Source organism: Homarus americanus, unplaced genomic scaffold (genome assembly GCF_018991925.1).
Source record: "Homarus americanus isolate GMGI-L3 unplaced genomic scaffold, GMGI_Hamer_2.0 scaffold55490, whole genome shotgun sequence".
In the NCBI taxonomy this organism is placed as follows: domain Eukaryota; kingdom Metazoa; phylum Arthropoda; class Malacostraca; order Decapoda; family Nephropidae; genus Homarus; species Homarus americanus.
Window position 1 is genome coordinate 1 of NW_024726673.1, and position 25,717 is coordinate 25,717.

Sequence of the window (25,717 nt, forward strand, 5' to 3'; positions counted from 1 at the left end):
GGGATCGGAGATGTCGTCGGTGCAATAGAGAAGAAACGCTCTCACATGTAGTAAACCACTGCATGATACACGCTCGAGCCATGCAAAAGCGACATAATGCCCTGGTGGATAGAGTACGAAAAGCCGCAGAAGGTCGACATTGGAAGATCATGTCGGCAAATGAACGAGTACTAGGAGCACCAGACAATGGACGTCCAGACCTGGTGATTGAAAAGAACCGAGAAGTGATCCTGATCGACGTCACCTGCCCATTCGAGAATGGACAAGAGGCATTTAAAGAAGCAAGACTGAGGAAAGAAGAAAAGTATGCAGAACTGGCAGCAGAGATGAGAAGACAATACCAGCAGGTGAAGGTGGCTGCATTCATAGTGGGACCCCTGGGAGCATACGACCCGGAGAATGAGAAGCTGATGAGGCGACTGGCATCAAAGGGATACCTGCGCCTCTTCAGGAAACTGTGTGTAAGTGATGCCATTCGCTGGTCGAGAATGATTTATATAGAACATACCTCAGGTGCTAGACAGTATGTAGGGTGAAATAAACCCAAAGTCAAGATAGAAGAAAGAATAGGTTCTAGTTAGTTTAATAGGAACACTATGTATAAAATGAAATAGATAGTCAGCCAATGGTCACAAATAACTGGAATACCCAAACTATTGTAAATAAAAAACTCTGTATCATTCTTTTAAATAAAATATATTCTTATTTCTCTCTTTTGCTACTTCCATACTTAGTACTAGTTGCGGGACCTGCTTCTCGGCCTTTTGGCTGAGCTGTGTGCTGGATGCCATCTTGTACTGAATTCCCGGCCAGGCAATCACGAATGTATCGTCCAGAGGCAGATGAGGGAGGAGCAAAGGGTTTGCCATTTTCGATTCCAGTGTGATGTGCAATACTGCCCCAACAAAGAGAGGCTTGATCAACCACAAAGTAGCCAGACATGTCCGACAATGGAGGAGGAGGAGGAGAGACAATCAACGTCAGGTGGAGCAAGGACAGCGGAACCAACAGGATGCCTTTTGGCTAAGATCAAAGTGTAGTATCTGTTCTTATCAGCTTAACGGGGAGTACATACTCAGTGTCCTTTTTACATAGAAGAAAGAACACAGATTTGGACTTTCTAAGAGGTGAAAGAATGAGAGTTGACTATACTATATTTTAGGAGGCGGGCAGGGAACCCGGTATTTCTCCATTGCTGTGGTTATTACTAAGACCATGCAGTGAGAGGAAACATACCGGGGGTACCCCAAAACCTGGTCCCGGAACCGGAAAGGTAACCCGGGACCCCACGTGGGTGCTTCATTGTACCATGCTTTGGGATTTTGTATTTGCAGGCATCCTCGCAGAGCGTCCTTAGCGGAGCTGGCATAATCGACGAAGAGTGTCTCTAATTTCAAAGCATCAAGTATCTGCGGCATCCCAACGTGTCGCTGGAAGGGTTCCTTGAGCTTCCAGTATTCACCACAAGTTCCTCCGCTGAACTTCGGCGTCGGCCTTTGGGAGAACCTCATATTTTCTAACAGTTCTCTCACCCAGCCCTCGGACCTCGGCAGGTCGTCCTTTTGGTCCTTCATCAACGTTAGTGGTTTCGGTGAGCGAGCTTGATGCTCGGAAGTACTACTGCGCTCCCCCTGGTGAAATGTTCCCGGCTCCGCGGTTAAGGTGAGCACCGGGAGTCCTCTTGGAGTATATAGCGTTTCTTCGTCAGTTTTGGTTTGAGGAAGGTCGTGTCTCTGGTAGTGATAACACCTTTCCGCGATCTTCTGTTGTTGTTGAGCAAACGGCTCACTTCTCTCCATATCATTATCATCATCTGCGCAGTGTTTCCATTTTCGTGTTATGATCATGTAAATAGAAGTTTTGGTGCTATTTCATAAAATCCATCTGGAGCTAAGCGTGTGCTCCACCATTACCGAAATGAATTGTAAACCTGTCTGGGGATTTTACTGAAAGAATATCATTATTTTAACGTAATATAAAACAGTACAGTATATTTCAATCCAAAGTTTCTCAAGTTCAATCTTTTACTTAAAATACTGTACTTGCAAGTGGTTTATGGGAATAAGATTAGTAATTTGCCTAAAATAAACACCTTGCATGTATATTGTGACGGTTCAGTTGTGTCAAGTGGCAGGGCAGGGTGTGGGATCCTTATAAACCAGTACACAGAACAAGGTACTGATGACACGAAAATTGGACAACGGCCGAGCAATTTTAGATCATCAACACAAGCCGAGTTATATGCATTGTTAGTAGGATTAGAAAATGTTGTAAAGAGGAATAAAGATATATATTTTTTTGTTGATAGTAGGGCAGCTTTAGATTCTTTGAGCAGCGGGAGTTCAGTCTTTGAACACATTATTGGTTTATGTAGAAAAATTGTAAATACAATAAGGAAAAAAGGCCATAGTTTTCGATTTGTATGGGCCCCTTCACATGTGGGGATTGGTCTTAATGAAGCAGTAGATATAATAGCAAAAAGAGTCACGGAAAAGGCCGAGATTGACATAATATGTATTAAAACTTTGAAAAAATTATGAGCAAATTGCGGAAAATACAATCAATAGAAGATAATTTAAAAAGGAATGAAATATATGAGAAAAGTGAAACAATGAAACATTACTATCATGTTCTCATGAACACAAATTTTACAAATAGGAAAGATAGGAGCAGGTGGAAAGATTCGGTGTGTATGAGGTTAAGATTAGGGTATAAATATTACTAGGAACTTGGAGCCGAGAGAAGTGAACGGGATATGGAATGTAGAGTTTGTAGAACATCCAGGTCCCATACCCTGCCACATGGGATGCCCATTTCTTAATGTATATAGAAATGCCCAGATAAATAATGTCTCCAAGCAAATAGAATGGATGCTTAAAAATAGGAAAGTAGATGAAATATTCAAGAAATATAGAAATTTTGCATCTGGAATATAACTATGTACTATACAAGATATATCTGTATTAGGGATTTATGTGAGTCCTGAGAGGGACATTCCTGGACTGGGGTGGCGGATGACTTAAGTCACTTCATCCCTTTGAGATGTATTTTTTTTATCTCAATAAACGTATCAATCAACTACGTGAAAATGAGACTACGAACTCATTTTACTTTCCTAAGATCCTTTTTTCAAACCTCGCTGTGACTGAGCTATCGAAGAACAGAATTAAATTGATTTCAAGGTTCAAGATGGCAGTCCCTGGTGAACGTTCCGGAGCGTTAGACAAGTAGTATTAGGTTACACCCGTTAGATTTTCAGAGATACGTGGCGTGAGAGTCCCCTTCAGGATAATTAATTAATTTCTTAATTAACACCCTTACAACAATTTCACCATGAACATCAGATTCTGTGATGTTCATATATGAAAAGGGGGTGACTTCAGCCACAGTTAACAATTACTGGCATCTCTAGGGATGACGTCAATGATACCTCATTCTTAAAGTAGATTCTACCCTGACTTATATTGACAATTTCACTAACAGTAAATACAATAGAAGCTTTCAACATCAGTCACAAAGGATCTTGAACGCTTCATCTGTAATCAGACATCTCTAAGTTGACGCAAAGTAAGGGTGTTCTCTCACCAATTCAAATTTCATGAACACCCTGTGCGGTATTTTGGAATACCTGAGTCTCTCCGGAGGACTCCGTTCTCCCGAAGTGGTTAGAGAACAAATATTTCAAGTAGGGAACTCAAAAGGTTTACAGATTTCAATTCAATTTCAATATTTTTTATTTCTTGATAGAGGAAGCGGGATCCTAGTGCTGTCCCTAGGTACCCTTGGTTTGTTTGATGTCTAGAGCAATTTTTAATAAGTGCATGAAATTAATTTTATGACAGATCTGTATTCTCCCAACCTGATTTAGATATGTAATAGTCGGGATAATTGTTCCATCCAGGACGTTGTATATGTGAATAGATTTTTTTTTTTTTACTACATTAGATCACATACACTTGATTACGACATTGTATGATTCTTTTCAGCTAATTTGAATTAGTTTTGTGAGCCCATGTGAATGGGCTAAGAAAAAATTAATTAAGACTCATTGAGTTGTTCCCCCCCACGGAAATCTTTAGTAAAAGGCGAAAGATTTATGCGTTCTGAAGGGAAACCAGAGCTATGGTCGCAAAGTTGTTCAAGACCCCAACAAACATTAACTTATAACATACATGGAGTTGTAGTTCCAGTCAAGAAAGACATTAAAGGTTTTATTGTCCAGTGTCTAGAAGAGTTTTAAAATAAGATTTACAAGTCCTTCGTAACATTTAAGACTACCGTGATTGGCAGTCAAAAGTGGTATTACTTAATGTGGATTTTCTTTAAGAGGATTTAATTTACATAATTCCTTTAAATCTGAACAAATATAGCAAATCAACGAGAATGTTATTGTTACAATGTTATGACTGCGCTTCAACTAAGGTCTTTAAGGGCATAACTTAGTTCATAAATGTTCTGTTTTATAATATGGCCCTCATTGTGCAACCGTTTAGTCATAATTAATAGTAATCTAATATAATGAAAATAAACCTGGATCTTGATTATAGAAATGCTTTTATTCTTATGTAATATAAGTTATTTCAATGGTGATAACCACCGGTCTCTCATGTCTACCTACCACTATTACGCCTGTATGAAACTGGTAACTTCAGGTCCGCAGGAGTAGCAGTCCAATAAATCTTAAAAAAAAAAAAAAAAAAAAACATTAAATAATTATTATAGCGCTTGAAATACTATCTACTGTTATATCAAAACATGAACGAGAAGAAAAGTCAAAAGCTAGCGAGCTACAACTTAAATTATTAGTATAAAAGATCAATAAAGAATTTTAAAATACAGCATGTCTAGTTGAGCCCGGATACTTTTACTCTCCTAATTTCCTTCAAACTTTCCCCTCATTTACGTCCACCTAACCCCCCCCCCCGCCCCAATACTTCCAAAGTACTTCCAACAAAAACCCAGCAACAAATATTAGCCCTTCATCCTTATCTACAGGCTTCAAGTCAAGTTTGATAACGTAAAAAAAAACAAAAAAACATAGGAAAAAATGCTTCTGTAACAGTGCCATGTAAATTGTCATGTTTTAGAGAAAATCTATGAGAATCTAGTTTAGACAATATTCCTGCCAAAAAGCCATTATAGAGGCATATTACACCAAAAAGAGCCTGCCTATGTGCCTACATCTTAGCCAATCACCGTGACCTCTAAGTGTGACGCGAAAGGCGCAGCTGAGCTGTTTTTTTTTGTTTTTTTTATTGGACACCCCCTTACATCCATGTTTACAGGGGGATGGAGAGAAGAGAGCCATTGGCTCAAGAAGGTGGAAGACGGTGTAGGAGGAATATGTCTCATGAGTTAAGGGCGTAGAAGCCTGAAGAGTCAAGGGCGTAGAAGCCTGAAGAGTTAGTGGTTTATGTCAAAGCAAGTTATTGGAAGCTCAAACAACTTTCCCTGAATACGAATTCGCAACTTTCGATTTATAGCAGGTACCTACTTTGCTGCCAGGTGAACAAGGACCAAGGGAAGCTGGCAAGTGTGTCGGAACAAATTTCCACCGACCCGGGAATCGAACCCGTGACAACTGGCTTGCGAGGCAAGAGCGGTACAGCTCTACCCACAGGCGCCCCAGCTGAGCTGATTTGCTGAAAATTAGCGTCTCCTACCCAACTACAATTGGGTTGTACAGTAATAAGGTTGAACAAGAGGACAGAACATGATTATGTCTCGTTGGCAATTATGTTTATTGCAATGGTAATTACTTATCTATTTTCATGATAATTTCCGATAAAACGGTTTTGATGGTACAATAAAAGCAGGTACTGTAAATATAGTAGGTGTTACAAGAAATATTAATACTTAGACAATAGATTTTTTTTAAGAGATGATTTAAAGGAAGGGAGCGTAGGCTTTGCTCGGATGTGTGGGGGTAAGTTGTTCCACACCTTCACACCGTGATATTTTATGGAGGAGTAGCTCTGGGTGCCTTAAGTTGTATCTCTGATTATACTGGAACTGGAAATAATTATTGTCAAGCAAGTGATTGATAGATTCAGATTTGCCCCCGAGGGGGATAGTTTATTGGGCACCCCCTTACATCCTGTGCAAGGTGAAGCGCAGAAGCATTTACAGCGCCCATCTGGGAAGTATGCAAAGTTCATACTTGCCTTTATGACTCGTGCATTAAGGGGGTAAAAGCCTGAAGGGTCATAGGTTTTGTCAAGTTACATAAAGTGAGAGAATGATGAGTGCGTGGGGGGAAAGTTCCCGGTACATTTCATCTGTTTATGGCAAAGCGTGGCAGGTCCCTAATAATGTCAAGTGCCAGGCCTGTCACTAGGAGGAGGGATATCTGGTCAGGGAGGGAAGAGGTGTTGGTAACAGCTAGGGACCTGTAGGAGGTGGTCATAGGGCACGTGAGGATGTAGTGAGAGAGGGTGTGAGAGTCGGGTTGGCCACAAAGTTTACAAACAGTGCGGCCAGGCTCAGGGTTGCCAATGTACTCCCATAGGTACCTGTACCCTAGGTGCAGTCTCATGTACATAATCTGTTGAGATCGAGTCAGGGATTGATACTCTTTGTAGTGGCGGTTGTCGTCACTGGTTACAGCGTCATAGTGGCATAGTGTGACGCTACCCCGTTGCTTCAGGTGTGTCCAATTTTCATCGAATGCCTCTCGTTGTGTGGCGTGTATGCGAGATTTGAGATGACTCAAGGAGAGGGCGAGAGCGGCTTCAATATCTTCTTGTGTAGCTTCTTTGGCAAGCCGACCTACAGTGTCACAGGCAGTTATTCCTATAAGTGACGGGATCTAAATAAACTTGACACGGATGTCATCAGTTTGTTCTAGCCCGGCGACGGCGGCTAGGGTGTGTTGGGCGGCAGGGGAGGAGGGGGAGGCTAATTTGAGCCTCGCTAGCGCCGAAGTGCTGTCACTGATTATAAGGAGGTTCCAGCGTTCAGTGCGAGCATACAGTAGGTCGCCACCTCATGAATGCCCGCGAGGATGGCTATGCTTTCAGCATCAGTGGAGGAGGCCCAGTCGTGGACCCTGATTTTCCTGCAGGCCTGGCGCTCAGGAATCCACACAGCTGCCCCAGCGCTGCCCAGCGTGGTAACAGACCCATCACAGTAGACGATGATAGGAGGGTGGGAGGTCTTAAGAGAGGAGGCGACATCATTAATCTGCTCAAGGCAGTTAAGTTTGAGCATATACCGCAGTTGGGTGGATTTACGACCAGGGAAGGTGTGGACGACAACATCAACACTCGGGGAAGTCCACGGCGGTAGAGGCGAATGAAAAGTGATTGATAGATTTGTAAACAAAGGGGCACAGCAGTAGGTGTTAACATCTTCGAATTTAAAAATTTTCAATATAGCTAATTTTTTATTTGTGTGATCTGTTTTTTTTTCAAGTAGGTCATTGTCCGTACAACTCTCTTTTGTGCAGTAACCAGAGATTATGTTTTTGAAGAGCTAGAGGCCCCCCCCCCCATACTGTGTGACAGTGTATCAGGTGTTGGTAAACAAGATCATGATAGATTTCTTTCATTGCTGTGACAGTGAGTGACTGTCGAGTGTGATACAGACTATTAAAAAAAACCCAACTTCTTTCAATATTATGAGTTACTAGGCATCAATTAGAGAGTTTGAAAATCTTTCATTCACACGTAATTGTCAAAATATAAATCATATAAAAGTAGCGTAGAAAAAAAATTCTTTGCTGACCTTAAGCATAAATCAAGTACTATTTATTAACAGAGACCTTGTTAAGCTGTAAAAGTACGCCGTTGTACCTTATATTTCTTATGTAATCCCTTATGAATTGTGTAAGGGGGATAGCGCGAACGCAGTCCCCCGCAAACAAAAATTGTGCACTCGAGTTAACCACATTTGGGTTAATCGCAAGGGTCAGCATCACCGGAGTGCAATGGTGAGCCTCGCCCTGGGAAAACCGCCTTCGTGATCACGGTATCTCCTGTGCCAGGTAAGTATGCCCTGAATTGTTCATCCTAAACCCTAACCTAACTTGACTGACTATCATTGTGCTGAACCATCTCTCTTATGTTATTTATTTAAATTTATAAACCAATTATATGATAACTTTTTATATAATTCGTAATATGCTAAAATAAAAATTGTCACATTAAAAGTGAGAGGCATATGATGGAAATAAACAAGTTTGGCTTTATAAACTATTCATTTCCATCAAAACACAAAAATACTGGGTTAGAAAATTGTAACTATTGATAATTTTTTCGCGTTTTTCTTGTGTCTAATTCAATATGATTTCCCATTAGATCCAAAATAAAGTAATTAATAGTATCTCAACCATCAACTTTAGATTGATTTGCCAGGATAAGTTTGTATAGAGGTAAGCCAAGTTTTCTTCTGTAGCAAATTGATCCTGAAGTTTCTTCCTCTCACAATTAAGTCGTTTGGGATATTGCTTATGTACTTTATCTATTAATTATGAGGAACTTGCTATCCAGTGAGGGCTATCCCTCCTAATATAAAACTGAACATTGTGGAAATACTTTATTTGGCATAGTAATGAGATCAATATAGCCCAGAATCATTTTATTGGAAAATTGACTAATAACCAAACTAGAAATTGATACAATTCCAAATTTTCTACAATTATATGCAATAAATATTTATACTTGTGTAAGCATTTTACAAATACTTCAGGAACTACTTCTCTGGGCGGAGCTTCATTTTTTCATGAAGGTTGGCATACACGGTTCATAAAGTAATTGTCTCAATCATTTAGGCACTATCATTTTTAGTGCAATTTATACTTTTCATAATGCAACGGAAATTAGTTTTCCAGCTTCTATGTAAAAAATAAAATAACAAAAACAGCGGGTGTATTGTTGGTATCATAGTTAAAAAACATTGGCAACCGGCGTATCTCTTCATGGGGAAAGTACAGTGTAGGGTATGCGTCCTTCAGTCTGTCCCTCAAACATGCCAGTTTCTTCCTTCACTAACACTGGTCAATAATGTTCATAAAGAAAAAAGAAAGAAAGAATGAAAGAAAGAAATAACGAACAAAAGTGATTTTTTTTTAAGATTAAGGAAAACTAAAAATTGTAAATGGTAATATAAAAAAAAAAAACGCGCATGCGTGCGTAGTGTCAACAAAGGCTGTAAGAGACTGCTCCTTAAAATTCGTATTTCTGACGAATTCAGAGAGTCTACCAATCCCAGCCTGTGTAGACAACTACAGTAAGACCCAGTTATCAGCACAGTGGCATATATTTTTTTGTTACTTTTGGACTTTGTCATTTTTTGGGGATAAAACATCTGGTCCTACCACCCGATCCCTCTGAGCAAAGTTTTCAAGTTTGCGCATGCGCAGTGTGATAGTGTGACGTCATTACCACTCCACCTGACTGCAGTGTTGCCAACGTGTCCTATGCCCGCCGTTAAACGCTCCCGTTCGTTGGAAACGGCGGCAGTAGGTGACAGTGATGCTGACGACTTTCTTCTTGAAGACACGTCAAAGAAGAAGCAGAAACCTCAGAAGTCAGGGTCTCCAGCAGGGGCCACGGCTCCCCCTTGCACCCCTTCTGGGGCTGTAGAGGGTGGACTCCTGTCATCAGGGTCCCCAAGTGAGCCTACATGTGGCTCAATGACCGACCCTCCGCCGACGATGGACATAGGGGATTCCCTTTGTCTCCCTGCCCCGTCGCGCCTTCGTCGTCTCGCCTTCCCTCGGGACTTGCCTCTGAGCACACGGACGACCTGGTTCTTCCGTCACTGCTCTCCACTTCAGGACTCAACACTTCGCCTCCGCCGAGGTCCCACAGCCGTGATAGTCACCACACAAATGGACGAGACGGTACGCCTGCTCACTCAGGTGGGCTTTCCTGCTCCCCAGGGGGAGGTGATGCTGAAGTTCACCATCATCACCCCAGAAACTCGTCGTACCAAGGTAATGGTTCGCCACGTACCCTGGGAGATCCCTATCGACGATCTTCGCCCTCTTCTCCCACAACTACTGGACATGGAGCGCCGCATCAACCCGGTCTCCAAACATCCATCCAACGAACTCATCGGCTGGTGGGTGGGCCCCCTCCCCCCGAAGGTGAATGTAGGACCAATTCACAACTGTCCTCTCGACCGATTTATCGGAACCCCGAAAATCTGTGGTCGTTGCCAATCGTGGAAACACCGCACCTGGGAGTGCACGAGGATGGTCGCCTGCGGTTTCTGTGCAGGTCCTCACGACACAGTGGAATGCAAATCGAAAATTCAGAACAAAATCCCAGTTATTCCACGGTGCGTCAATTGCCATGGCAGTCACCACGCCTGGAATGCCAATTGCCCACAGCGTCCTGGCACTCGCCCGGGGAAAACTTACCTTGTACCACCGCCCTCGTCTCTGACGAAGCCCCTGTCAACCAAACCTCAATCCTATCCACCACCGCCTCTTCCATCCACCAAGGATTTCCCATTGATCTCCTCTCCTCTACCACCCCCTCCATCACCCCTACCACCCATCCTTTCTCCCCTCCCTCCCTCTCCCTACCGTTCTTGGAACAAGGTCGTTGCCGGCCCTGCCACACAGTCACCACCATCTCCTGCCCACCCGGACCCCCGCTGTCTCTCACCAGCACCACCACCTCTTACTCAACTGAACCCTCACCGTCCCTCTCCGTCGCTACCACCACCACATGCCCAGTCGGGCCCTCGGCAATCCTCGCCGCCACCTCCAGCTCATGCACAGGTACACCAAGTTGGTTCTATGGAAACAATCACTCTCCGTCTGGATCGCCACTCCAAGCAAATCAACCTTCTCTCAACCCAACTCGACTTGTTTGTGAAAACAATTGCGACATTGCAGAAGCAACAACAACTCATTCTGGACACCCTGACCCAACAGGGGCGCGCTTTGCAAGCCCTGATGACCCGCCTCCTTCCATCTCCCGAGATGGAGGATCCATCCCTCGCTCTCCCACTCCTCCCTCTCCATTTCTCTCAACAGAATTTGGTACCTCCTCTGGAGCCCTGTCTAGCCCCTCCGACTCATCTCACACCGGAGGCCGTTCCCTCCTCTTCTTACAATGGAACATCCAGGGACTTAGACCTCGCCGGACAGACCTCGCCCAGTTTGTGCTCTCCCATCAAGTAGATGTTGCTCTACTTCAGGAAACCATCACAGACGATGTTACTCCACTCCGCCTCTCTGGCTATTCTGTTTACACCCTGCCTCGGTACCGTGGGCAGGCTCGTGGCCTCCTCACCCTTGTGCGTAACACCATTCCATCTGTTCGTCTCCCTTCACCTGACTCACATGGACCCCCGTCTGAATTACTTTCTGTCTCCCTTACTCTTGGTGACCGGACCCTTCGTGTAGTCAATGTTCATTTCAAGAGTAATTCTCTGGACCCCCAGGTTCTTCACGACCTCCATGATGGGGTTCCCACTATTGTTCTTGGCGACTTTAATGCCCGCCATCCCACTCTTACTCCGGATCATCCCACTCCATGTACCCTTAATGGATCACATCTCTCACAGTTTCTTAATGGGGATGATGATGTTCGCTTTCTTTGTCCTGACGATCCTACTCGCCTCCCCCATAGTTTCCTTGATGTTGGCTTACTATTGAACGGTCATACTTCCTTTCATCCTACCGTCTGCACCGAGCCTGCTCTGTATAGTGACCATCTTGCCGTTACTACCCATCTCAGGCTCTCCTTCTCTGCCCCGACATCAACTCCTTATCGATCCCCTCGCCTTCGTCTCACACAAGATGCTGTTCCTTCCTTTACCCAATACCTTTCTACCTGGGCGGATTCCTATGTTGTCCCTCAGTCCCTTGACTCTTACAGCGCTGATTTTGTTGATGCCGTGTATGACTCTGTCAATCGCGCTACCCCTCCACGCCCTCCCCGTCACCCCAGAAGTGCCACCAACTACTGGTATCGTATCCCTGCCATGAGACATCTCCGGCAGGTAACCCGTGATCTCCACTCTGCCATACGGAGGTCTCGGTCTCCAGAGGACTGGGAAGACTTCAAAAATTGGTGCTCCTTTGCAACTCAGGAGCGCCGTCGGATACGTGAGGCGGACTGGCTATCCTTCACGGGGTCTCTATCGTTCCAGTCGTCACCCTCTTATGTATGGAATCGGATTAATGCTATACGGGGTACTCGACGGAGGCCTCCTCCCCACCCTGATCCCGCCTCCCTTGCCTGCTCTTTAATGGAGGACTGGGCACGAGCTTCCTCCCCAGAGGCACTTCCAGATCCAATGCAGGAGGCAGTGCAGGCCCGCATCGATGCGTCTGAGCCTGTTGTTCGTGCTGCTCTTACCTCCCCTGCCCCCACTGATCATCCCATCACACAGTTCGAGCTTGACAGTGCTCGTCGCTCTAGAAAAGACACCTCTCCTGGGGATGATCAGATAACCTACTCCGTCCTCAACGCCTGTACTAATATTCTTAACGGCCCCTTGCTTGCTCTCTACAATATGTCTTATGAACATGGGGTTCTCCCGTCCAACTGGAAAAATGCCACTATTATCCCCATCCCTAAGCCGGGAGATCCTGGGAAATATCGACCCATTAGTCTTACCTCCTGTGTTTGCAAGATGATGGAGAAGATACTCCATTGTCGCCTTCTTCACACCATAGGCGGCTTCCACAACTCCCTCAATGGTTTCATTCAACATCGCAGCACAGCACACTCCATTGCTTCCTTTTATTGCAATCAGACTGCCCTCGTCTCCGTCTTCCTTGATATCAAGGGAGCCTTTGATACGGCTCAGCCTGCCCTCATTTTAGCTGAACTTGCACGGTTAGGGGTTAAAGGGAGACTTCTACAATGGATCGCCTCTTACCTCACTGGACGTCAGGCCCGGGTTCGCGTTGAAGGCTCTATGTCTCCTGTTCAAGAAATGAACCTCGGCACCCCTCAAGGTGGAGTCCTGAGTCCCACCTTGTTTAACACTCTCATGCACTCCATTGCATCACTCCCGTGGCCGACAGAAGTTGTCCACTCAGGATATGCCGACGATGTCCTCCTCCAAGCCCCTGACTACCTCAGCATGCAGGAAGCCCTTGATCTGGTCTCCAGAGAGTGTGATTCACTTGGTTTCCTTCTTTCAACTGCGAAAACAAAAGCCATGTGGCACGGTCGTGTTGTACCTCCACCCCTTTTCTTATCAGGAACGCCCTTGGACTGGGTTAATGAGACAAAATACCTGGGTGTGTATGTAACTCGCACACGTTGTCAGATCCCTGAAGTCCGCTATCTTTGAGACATATGTTTTCGGCGTCTCGCTCCCCTCTCTACCATGTGCAGGGGTTCCCTTGGTGCCAGCATCCCTGTACTTCTCACCATGTACAAGTCTTTTGTCCGTTCCTGTGTCGACTACGCCGCCCCTGCCCTCGTCAACATTAGTCGGACTGCTGTCAACCGTCTCGAAGTTATCCAGAGGAAAGCTGCTCGTATCATCCTTGGGGCTCCTCAGTGGACACGCTCTACTTCTCTATATACCGAACTTGGTCTTTCCCCCTTACAGGATCGTGTCCAGGAGTTTTACCTAAAAACTGCCGTTTCCATTCTACGGGATCCTCGGGGCAACTATGTCCAAACCAACTTGACTCCTGCTGTCCGAGACCGACCTCCATCTAGAAGACAGTGGCGAGGGTCACTCATCCGAGCCCTTCAGGAACACGACCTCCTGCCTGATATTGTTGTCACCCCTGCTGTTGGTTCGTCTCCTTCTCCCTGGCTGGATTTTCAACCTGAAGTGATTGCCCTCGGTGGACCGCTCCCGAAATCCCAGGTGAACCCTGTTATTCTCTGCAAATACCACCTCTCCAGGATCGCTCACTGGTCCCCAGGTAGGGTCGTCCTCTACACTGATGGTTCTGTTGACCCCGCTACAGGTAGGGCCGGGGCTGGTGTCTACATCTCCCGTCCTCATGCCCCTGAGCCTATCAAACTGTCTCTCAGAGTTTCTGACGGGGCATCCTCCACTCAGGCTGAACTAATAGCCCTCCTTGCTGCCCTTCTCGCTGAGGAAGAAGCAGATGGTTTCTGCCCCTTGCTTGTCTGCTGCGATTCCAGGTCTGCTCTCGACGGGATCGCATTTGGATCTGGGGAAAATAAGGACCTCATCCTCCGAATACGAGGGTTAACATCCACACTTCAGGATGAAGGCCGTCCTGTGACATTCCTATGGATACCTAGTCATGTCGGTATCTTGGGGAATGAGGCAGCAGATGACCTTGCCAAGACTGGCTGCAACAAGGCCACACCTGACTACGTTGTTCCTCGAACACTCTTACAGATTAGGACCCAAATCCGCCGCAAACAGAGAGAAGCTCGGGAAGCAGCCATCCCCCTGGACTCCCCGCCCACATGGTACGATGTCCTCCGTAAACTTCCTGACTTCTCGTACGTCTACGGGAAAGGGTCGCGGAAGGGGGACGTGATTGCTGCCCGTATCATCATTGGGTATGACTTTGCTTGGGAGATTGGTATCCCCACATCCCCTGAGCAACGCTCTTGTGCGTTATGCAGAAGACCCGACAGCCGCACCCTTATTCACTACCTCCTAAGATGTCCCCACACACAACGCTTCCGTGACGCCTGCTGGACCACCACTCCACGACCCCCTGACGGAGACACGATGATCCTCCCAATACTGGCCAGATATTTTGTAAATAATATTAATTATGTGTTAAAGGAACATCCTTCCTTCCTTAGGCTTTAGTAAGCCCCTTTATAATATTTATACTGTATATACTTTTCACACTTGCCAGATGATTCTGGTGTCATTGTACAGGGGTACCTAGTGACAGCACTAGGATCCCGCTTCCTCTATCAAGGAATAAACAATTGAAATTGAAATTGAATTGAATGGTAATATAACAATGAAGTGTAAAGAATAGTATAATAATTGGTAATATAATTACGGTTTTTGTTATTATAGATTACTAGTGTTGATGCATAAGGAGTTTGACTGTTTATCTGCAAACAGAACTCGAGATAAATTCTTGTTGCACCAATTTAAAACTAAAGTAAGGTTATTGTGTAATGTGCATTGCTTTGATTGCAACACAACAATCGACATCGTTTCTCGGCATTTTGGCTAAGATCAAAGTGTAGTAACTGTTCTTATCAGCTTAATGGAGAGTACATAATCAGTGTTCTTTTTTACATAGAAGGAATAGCACAGATTTGGACGTTCTGGGGGTGAAAGTAACAGAGTTACTCCTTTGTTGTTTTAGGTGGCGAGCAGGGAACCCAGTATTTCACCATTGCTGTGGTTATTACTAATACCATGCAGTGAGAGGAAACATACCGGGGGGGCCTGCAAAGCCCCAAACCTGGTCCCACGGGACCCCACGTGGGTGCTTCTCATACGTGGCTATTCCCTCCTCTCTGTACTTCCTTACTTCGTACTGGCTGAGGGACCTGCACTCATAGAAGTGTATTCGTCCCAAAGTCCCTCCCCGGTAAACCATCACCTTGCGATCGAGTGGGTTTGTGATGGCGAAAGGGAGGTCGGTACACAACTCTCGGCCGATCCTCCAGGAATACCGTGATAGTGCGGGTACACCCTGGTAAGGGGGTTGTCATGTGTGTGTGGGTGTTCGTGTGGGTAAAGCAAGATGGACGACGAAGGGCCAAGGGGAAGAAACGAAGGAGATCGACAGCCGGAAAGAAGAAACCGAATGCTGACCATATGGTTCCCTGCACCACCATCCTTCAAATGCACAGAGAGGACGCAGGGATGCCCATGGGAATGTGCGTCATCGGGGTGGTCTGGCTGCAAGCAATCACTAGTCCGACATCTAAAGGAAGCCCACAACAAGAAAATCAACGAATATATGAACATGTGTGCAGGGTGCTATCTGGTACTGACTATCCGGCCAAGCAATCACACGTGCATCCTCAACAGGCAGATGAGGGAGGAGCAAAGGGTTCCCCATTTTCGTTTCCAGTGCGACGTGCAATACTGCCACTACTCTGCCCCAACAAAGAGAGGATTGAATAACCACAAGGTAGCAACACATGTAAGGCAGTGGAGGAGGAGAGACAACCAACGTCAGGCGGAGCAACGACAGGGGAACCAACAGGCTGAAGGCAATCCAGCAAGCGCCCAGCCCTCACAGGAAGTTGGGGAAAATAGGGATAACGAGCAGAGGGAGCAGCCACAGAATTACGAGCAACAGCAGCAAAGAGAAACACAAGGGCAACGAGAAAGGCACAGATGGACACCTCCACCCAGGGATGGAGAAGTGGAAGGACCAGAGACACCACGCCCCGTCTCTGGGAGAAGTACACCAGTGTCACCACTGAGCCCAGACGATCAAGAAACGCGACTGAGGTCGATAACGCCGAGCCAGCTGCTCCAAAATGAACCCTCACCAAGAGAGGAATCACAGCACCCAGGGGACCTGACACCCCTCTTGCACATGCCAAGAATGCCACTGTCACCTCTAAGCCCCGATGAAGAACATGGTGGAGACAGTACCCAAACAGGGGAACAGATAATGCAAAGTCAAGAAACAAATGAAGGAAGCCAAAGTAATCTCAGTGAATCCCCTACACCACTATCGCAAAGTGAAGCAACTCAAACACTAAGTGGTGAAGGCAACATACAGGAGCAGATTGGCATAACTCCTGAACCAAATGAAGAGCGAGATGAAGCTGAGGAGACATGGATACTGGAGCCGTTTCTGGGCACAGTGTATGAGATCCAGCGGAACCCGGACTGGGCAAGATTTGAAGAAGTACTGATTGAGATCGAGGTAGCAATACAAGCGGCAAACAGGATAAACATCTCTCAAGGACAGAACACGACCAGGAAAATCACCGATGCCAATGATTGCAAACAGATCCAGAGGCTGTACAAATACAACCGTCGCCGAGCAATACGGCTAATTGCCGATGGGAACGGCGCAAGATGTGAAATAAGCAAGGAGAGAATAGAGGAACACTTCCAACACATGATGGTTGAAAAGGATTGTGACCTAAATACCGTGGAGCACATTCCCGAACCGCCAGACGACAGACCAGAGATGGAAATGCAGCCCTTCACAGAGAAGGAAGTATTTACAAAACTAGCAGCAGCAGAGAATTCGTCACCAGGTGAAGACAGAATATCATATGAGAACTGGAGAAAGGCTGACCCAAGCTGCCGAGTTATGGCAGCCATATTCAACGTGTGTCTCAGAGCCAAGAGAATACCAGTCTCCTGGAAACGATACAGAACAATACTTGTCCCCAAAAAAGGTGGTAACCCAGAAGTCGTTTCAAATTGGAGGCCTATAACACTGAGCCGCACAATATACAAGGTGTACACGGGATGCCTCACAGCACGACTCAGAAGGTGGCTCGTTGACAACGAGGTACTGTGCGCCGCACAGAAAGGATTCATGCCAAGTGATGGGGTGATAGAACACAACTACATACTTCAACATCACATGGACGATGCACGACGGAACAATGGCGATACCTGCATAGCAGCACTCGACTTGACCAATGCATTTGGCTCAGTGTCACTGGACCTCATTAAAAGAGCGCTCAACCGTATAGGGGTGGGACGGGATTTTGAAACAGTAGCAGGAGACATCATCAGTGGCAAGACGACAAGAATACTAACAAAGGAAGGAGAAACAGAAGAGATACCAGTGCAATGCGGTGTGCAACAGGGGTGCCCAATAAGTGGTCTCCTGTTCAATATAGCGGTCGAACCACTGTTGCGGAAAATCGCGGCCGAAGGAATGATACTGGACCAACAGCACAAGCACCCATGCTTAGCATATGCAGACGATATAACCATCATTACAAAACAGCAAGATAATCTACAGCAACTCCTCTACATAGCAACAGAACAATGCAGTATGATGGGACTGGACCTAAATCCTAGCAAAAGCTCATCATTGCACCTGTCTGGACGAAGACCTCGAGGAATGCGCCAGACACAGTTCTACGTGGGAGAAACGCCCATCCAATGGAAGAGCGATGGCGAAGCAACGCTCTTCTTGGGACGACCAGTTGGGTTCCATCTTCTGCCAAACATCCAAACAGTAGAGGAACTAATGCAACTCGGGACCAAAATACTGACAAGCAAGCTAGCACCGTGGCAGAGAATAGATGCAGTCAAGACATTCATGTTCCCGGCAGGAGTGCATGCAATGAGAACTTGGCAACTGAGGAAAACAGACTGGGCACACCTGGACAACGAAATGAAGACAATGCTTAAACACACGCTACATCTACCGTCAATAGCGTCGAATGAGTACCTGTATGGAAGCAGTAAAGCTGGAGCGTGTGGTGTCCCACTCGCGGCAGAAGACTCTGACATTTTCCTGGTGGATACCTCATATAAATTACTCACGTCACCGGATCCTGACGTCAGGGAAATAGCCAGAGAAGAATGCCGGCGAGTGGCAACAATGACAACACGACAGGAGCCAAGCATGACCGACGCATGCATGTACTTAACACAGGGAGAGATGCAAACGCGAGGAGGAGACCACCAAACCATCTGGTCTAGAGCCAGGTGTGCCTCAGGCCGAATGGGGGTTTCCTGGATAGCAGAGGGAGGAGACAACATCAAGATAAAATGCACGGACTCCATCATTGAAGAAAAAGATAGAAGGAAGGTAGCCAAAACCATCCGGAGCCAGCGACGACAGATGAGAGATGAAATTCTGCAGAATAAGCCTGACCAAGGGAAAGTGATGAAGCTCGTAGCACAAGAGAGAGCATCATCAGCTTTTGTTCGAAATGGAGCGTATACAACCTTCGCAGACTGGCGTTTCATACACCGAGCAAGACTGAACCTACTCCCCGTCAATGGAGCGAAGCGAGGCCAGAATAGGGATCGGAGATGTCGTCGGTGCAATAGAGAAGAAACGCTCCCACATGTAGTAAACCACTGCATGATACACTCTCGAGCCATGCAAAAGCGACATAATGCCCTGGTGGATAGAGGACGAAAAGCCGCAGAAGGTCGACATTGGAAGGTCATGTCGGCAAATGAACGAGTACCAGGAGCAGCAGACAATTGACGTCCAGACCTGGTGATTGAAAAGAACCGAGAAGTGATCCTGATCGACGTCACCTGCCCATTCGAGAATGGACAAGAGGCATTTAAAGAAGCAAGACTGAGGAAAGAAGAAAAGTATGCAGAACTGGCAGCAGAGATGAGAAGACAATACCAGCAGGTGAAGGTGGCTGCATTCATAGTGGGACCCCTGGGAGCATACGACCCGGAGAACGAGAAGCTGATGAAGAGACTGGCATCAAAGGGATACCTAAGCCTCTTCAGGAAACTATGTGTAAGTGATGCCATTCGCTGGTCGAGAATGATGTATATAGAACATACCTCAGGGGCTAGACAGTATGTAGGGTGAAATAAACCCAAAGTCAAGATAGAAGAAAGAATAGGTTCTAGTTAGTGGAATAGGAACACTATGTATAAAATGTAATAGATAGTCAGCCAATTGTCACAAATTACTGGAATACCCAAACTATTGTAAATAAAAAACAATGTATCATTCTTTTAAATAAAATCTGTTCTTATCAGCTTAATATCTGATACGATCCCCATGTGGGATCTTCGATATTAAACTGATTTTTGGATCATGGCGAAGTGCTAGGGGCTTGCTCCATCTTTGCCGCGGAACGGCCCGGTATTGCAGTATCTCCGGGATCGGTCCACTCCCCATGGGGAGAAATTAAAGCAAATATATTACATTTTATTTAAAGATGGCCATGGGCATATAATGTCTTATAATCGCTGTATATATGTCACGGTCAGACACAGGTGCGACTTCTTTCTGGGTTGCAAAAAAGCAGGATGTAATTGTCCGTTTATTCGGTCCTTGGTAGGTTACAATATGCGGAGTTACACATGCATGAGTATGATGTGACAAACATGGATAAGAACATAAGAATGGAGGAAACTGCAGCGGGCTTATTGGCCCATACTGGGCAGTCCCGTTTACACCCAACCCCAATTGCTCATATGAGCATCCAACCTATGTTTGAAGCAATTCAGCGTATTCGAGTTAATGATGATATTTGGTAACTTGTTTCATTCATCCACTACTCTGTTTCCAAACCAGTATTTACCTATTTCACGCCTCTAAATTTGCCTAATTTAAAACCATTGTTACGAGTTCGCTCCTGGTTGGATAGTTTGAGTACCTTTGTAATGTCCCCTTTGTTTAGCCCTGCCTTCCACTTATACACCTCTATCAGGTCGCCCCTCGCTCTACGTCTCTCGAGGGAGTGCAAATTAAGATGCTTTAACCTGTCTCTTCTCAAGGTTCCTAATGCTTGGGATTAGTCTTGTCATCCTCCTCTGAATTCTTTCCAAGGATTCTATATCCATTCTGTAATACGGTGACCAGAACTGAACTGCGTAATCCAGGTGTGGTCTCACAAGAGCAAGATACAGTTTTAGGATGACCTCGCTAGTCTTGTAACTAACACTCCTTTGTATGAACCCAAGTACTTTATTAGCCTTGTTACGAGCAAAAACACATTGTTTACTTGGCTTAAGGTTCCTACTTATCATTACTCCTAAATCTCTCTCGCAGTCGGATTTCTCTATGGCATCGTTGTTCATCTGGTATCTGGTTTCCCTGTTTACATCTCCTATACTGAGTACTTTACATTTGTCCACATTTGAATTTCATCTGCCATTTTTCAGACCATGAAAAATTTGTTTAGATCTTCCTGTGGTTTTGCCGAGTCCTCGTCAGATTTGATAACACGTCCTATTTTAGTGTCATCAGCAAATTTACTTATGTTGCTGTCTATGCCGATATCTATGTCGTTTATGTATATAATAAACAATAATGGTCAAATACTGAGCCTTGGGGAACTCCCTTGTGACTTGCTCCAATGGGACTTAGTGCCGTTAATGCTCACTCGCTGTTTCCTGTCCTGTAACCACGCCCTAATCCATTTAAGGATGTTACCTTTGATGCCATGTGCTTCTACCTTTCTAATTAGTCATGGTGGGGACTCTGTCGAAGGCTTTGCTAAAGTCGAGATATACCACATCATAATTGTGCCCTCGTCCACGATTCGAAAACTGATGAAAAGAATGTTAATAGATTAGTTAGACAAGAACGTCCGCTTGTGAAGCCATGCTGGGAATCATTGATCAATCAGGTGCTTCTCCAGGTGATTTCGAATAGAGTTTGAAATGATTGCTTCCAGTAATTTGCCTACTATTGATGTTAGACTGATTGGGCGGTAGTTAGAGGATAGTGATCTATCCCCCTTCTTGAAAATCGGTATTACATTCGCTATCCTCCAGGATTCTGGTACTACACCTGTTTTTAAGGACATGTTAAACAACTTTGCTAAGGGCATACTAAGCTCTTCCTTACATTCCTTTAATACTCTGGCAAATATCTCATCGGGACCAGGTGACTTATTAGGCTTTAGTTTGTCTATTTGCTTACTAACATCGTTACTAGTCACTACTATCTCACTTAATTTGTTTTCTTCACTATCTCTGAATAGAGTCGGTGCCTCGGGTATCATGTTTAGATTTTCGGTGGTGAAAACTGTTGAAAAATATTTATTCAAATTATTGCTCATTTCTCCGTCGTTATCAGTGAGCTCGCCGGAGTCTGACCGTATTGGTCCAATCTTTTCTCGTGTTTTAGTTTGATACATTTGGTAGAATCCTTTGGGGTTTGTCTTCGCCTCCCTTGCTATCCTTACCTCATTATTCCTCTTTGCTTTCCTTATCTCGGTTTTAACTCTACTCGCCAATACCCTATAATAGTCCCGGAGGTGAATTTCGCCACGATTTATCCTTCTACCTATAGCCTTCCTTTGGCCAATGATGTTCTTTAAATAATTATTTATCCATTTAGGGTCATTGTTGTCTGATCTGAGTTTTTTGTATGGTATGTTCTGCCTTTGTGCATTAAGTAACTCACTATTTAAATTATCGTGGAACTCGGCAATCTCAGATCTCGTTATCAGGTCGGTGTCATCTGTCAGGTTCACGGCCAAGCGCGACACCCCCTCTCTCAGCTGCCTCTTTAAACTGTCAAAGTTTGCCCTTCTGAAATCTGGTACTTTAGTGGAATTTTCCTTACGTCTGCCCTGAAAATCTAACTGGAATCGAATTTCTTTGTGATCTCTGTTTGCAAGTTCGTTCCCTACCTCGACATTGCTAATGAGGTTTTCTCTGTTCGTCAGAACTAAATCCAGTATATTATTACCCCGTGTGGGTTCGGTTATATGTTGACTTAGGAAACAGTCCTGGATCGTCTCGAGAAAATCCTCTGATTCTGAGTTACCCGTAAGGACAGTCCAATCTATTTGGCCAAGGTTACAGTCGCCTACTATACAGACTTTGTTGTGTATGGAAGCCCTGCGCATTTCATCCCAGATAAGTCGCTCATTGACGCTATCAAGATTGGGGGGTCTATATATTACCCCTGTGATTAATTTTTCCCGACCGTCGCTTAATTCTATCCAAATTGTTTCTGTATTCCTCTCAGTTTTTATTTCCTTATTTATTTCGCACTTCAGATTATCCCTAACATAGATTGCTACTCCGCCTCCTTTCCTGGTCTGCCTATCGGTATGGAACAGTTTGTAACCCGCAATTTGGTATTCGACTGGTAATTCACGTGTGTCTAGGTTGATCCATGTTTCAGTGAATGCAATTATATCGATTTCTTCGGTACATACCAAGGCCTTAATATCATCCATTTTGTTTCTCATACTTCTACTGTTCGCGTAGTATACATTTAAGTGAGACGGTGTGTTAGGACCTGGCAAGGATAACGTTGGATATAACATTAGGATAAGTTCAGGCTCATTTCACAACATGAGTACAGTTAATATTTTGAAGTTCTCTATTGTGTCATGAGGACATAACACTCCTTTTTTCTGTCTCAATCAAAGTTTTTAATCTCAAAAAAATGTCTCGATATTATACTGGAAAAAATTTAGATTAACACGTTTTCCTAACAGACTATTAAAAACTTCTTTCAGTATTATGAGTTACTAGGCATCAATTGGAGAGTTTGAAAATCTTTTCATTCACACAAAATTGTCAAAATACAAATCATGTAAAAGTAGCGTAGAAAAAAATTCTTCGCTGCACCTTACTTTATATTTCGTTTAGAGTCCCTTATGATATGTATAAGGGGGATAGCGCGAACGCAGTCCCCCGCTAACAAAAATTGCACACCCGAGTTAACCACATTTGGGTTAATCGCAAGGGTCAGCATCACCGGAGTGCAATGGTGAGCCTCGCCCTGGGAAAACCGCCTTCGTGATCACGGTATCTCCTGTGCCAGGTAAGTATGCACGAACATGATCATCCTGAACCCTAACCTTCTTTTTTATGTTATTTACCTCATTTTACATACAAATAAAATGATTACTCTTTCTATAATTCGTAGTATGCTAAAATAAAAATTTCCAAATTAAAAATAAGAGCATGTGATAGAAATAAACAAGTTTGGCTTTATAAACTTTATTCATTTACAAACATACTGGGCTAGAAAATGTTAACTATTGATATTTATTTTCGCGTTTTTCTTGTGTCTAAATCAAGATGATTTCAAATTAGATCCAAAATAAAGTAATTAATAGTATCTCAACCACCATCTTTAGATTGATTTGCCAGGATAAGTTTGTTAAAGTATAGAGGTAAGCCAAGTTTTCTTCTATCTCAAATTGACCTTAAGTTTCTCCCTCTCACGATTAAGTCGTTTGGGGTATTACTTATAATATCAATTATGAGGAACTTGCTATCTAGTGAGGGCTATCCCTCCTAATATAAAACTGAACATTGTGGAACTACTTTCTTTGGCATAGTAACAAGATCAATATAGCCCAGTATCATTTTATTGGGAAATTGACTAATAACCAAACTAGAAATTGATACAATTCCAAATTTTCTTCAATTATATGCAAGAAATGTCTATACTTATGTAATCATTTTACAAATACTTCAGGAACTACTTTTCTGGGCGGAGCTTCATTCTTTCATGAAGGTTGGCATGCAAGGTTCATAAAGTAATCGTCTCACGCATTTAGGCACTTTCATTTTTAGTGCAATTTATATTTTTCGGAAATTAGTTTTCCAGTTACTATGTAAAAAAAAAAATAAATAAAATAAAATAAAAACAGCGGGTTTGTGGGTGGTACCATAGTAAAAAAAACAGTGGCAACGGGCGTATCTCTACGTGGGGAAAGTACAGTAAATGTGTTCTTCAGTCTGCCCCTCAAACATGCCAGTTTCTTCCTTCACTAACACTGGTCAATAAGAGCTCCTAAACAAAGGAAGAAGGCATTAATGATAGTGATTAAGGAAAACTGAAAATTGTAAATGGTAACATAGCCATGAAGTGTAAAGAATAGTAAATTAATTGGTTACATAATTACGACTTTTGTTATTATAGATTTTAAATGTTCATTTTTCAATTTCAATTGTATATTCCTTGATAGAGGAAGCGGGATCCTAGTGCTGTCACTAGGTACCCCTGTACAATGACACCAGAATCATCTGGCAAGTGTGAAAAGTATATACAGTATAAATATTATAAAGGGGCTTACTAAAGCCTAAGGAAGGAAGGATGTTCCTTTAACACATAATTAATATTATTTACAAAATATCTGGCCAGTATTGGGAGAATCATCGTGTCTCCGTCAGGGGGTCGTGGAGTGGTGGTCCAGCAGGCGTCACGGAAGCGTTGTGTGTGGGGACATCTTAGGAGGTAGTGAATAAGGGTGCGGCTGTCGGGTCTTCTGCATAACGCACAAGAGCGTTGCTCAGGGGATGTGGGGATACCAATCTCCCAAGCAAAGTCATACCCAATGATGATACGGGCAGCAATCACGTCCCCCTTCCGCGACCCTTTCCCGTAGACGTACGAGAAGTCAGGAAGTTTACGGAGGACATCGTACCATGTGGGCGGGGAGTCCAGGGGGATGGCTGCTTCCCGAGCTTCTCTCTGTTTGCGGCGGATTTGGGTCCTAATCTGTAAGAGTGTTCGAGGAACAACGTAGTCAGGTGTGGCCTTGTTGCAGCCAGTCTTGGCAAGGTCATCTGCTGCCTCATTCCCCAAGATACCGACATGACTAGGTATCCATAGGAATGTCACAGGACGGCCTTCATCCTGAAGTGTGGATGTTAACCCTCGTATTCGGAGGATGAGGTCCTTATTTTCCCCAGATCCAAATGCGATCCCGTCGAGAGCAGACCTGGAATCGCAGCAGACAAGCAAGGGGCAGAAACCATCTGCTTCTTCCTCAGCGAGAAGGGCAGCAAGGAGGGCTATTAGTTCAGCCTGAGTGGAGGATGCCCCGTCAGAAACTCTGAGAGACAGTTTGATAGGCTCAGGGGCATGAGGACGGGAGATGTAGACACCAGCCCCGGCCCTACCTGTAGCGGGGTCAACAGAACCATCAGTGTAGAGGACGACCCTACCTGGGGACCAGTGAGCGATCCTGGAGAGGTGGTATTTGCAGAGAATAACAGGGTTCACCTGGGATTTCGGGAGCGGTCCACCGAGGGCAATCACTTCAGGTTGAAAATCCAGCCAGGGAGAAGGAGACGAACCAACAGCAGGGGTGACAACAATATCAGGCAGGAGGTCGTGTTCCTGAAGGGCTCGGATGAGTGACCCTCGCCACTGTCTTCTAGATGGAGGTCGGTCTCGAACAGCAGTAGTCAAGTTGGTTTGGACATA

General features: G+C 44.7%; 3 non-coding genes and 2 pseudogenes across 3 annotated transcripts; 2 read left to right on the top strand and 3 right to left on the bottom strand.

Moving 5' to 3' along the window:
- Nucleotides 1–4,007: 4,007 nt before the first annotated feature.
- LOC121865683 lies at nt 4,008–4,123 on the bottom strand. The gene has a single exon (XR_006088793.1). It is a non-coding gene; the product is annotated as a U5 spliceosomal RNA (small nuclear RNA).
- Nucleotides 4,124–7,829: 3,706 nt separating this feature from the next.
- On the bottom strand, nt 7,830–7,992 carry LOC121865681. Its single transcript, XR_006088792.1, has one exon. It is a non-coding gene; the product is annotated as a U1 spliceosomal RNA (small nuclear RNA).
- A 7,096-nt stretch (nt 7,993–15,088) lies between these two features.
- On the top strand, nt 15,089–15,208 carry LOC121865687 (annotated as a pseudogene).
- Nucleotides 15,209–19,527: 4,319 nt separating this feature from the next.
- On the top strand, nt 19,528–19,700 carry LOC121865685 (annotated as a pseudogene).
- Nucleotides 19,701–23,162: 3,462 nt separating this feature from the next.
- On the bottom strand, nt 23,163–23,325 carry LOC121865684. Its single transcript, XR_006088794.1, has one exon. It is a non-coding gene; the product is annotated as a U1 spliceosomal RNA (small nuclear RNA).
- Nucleotides 23,326–25,717: the final 2,392 nt, after the last annotated feature.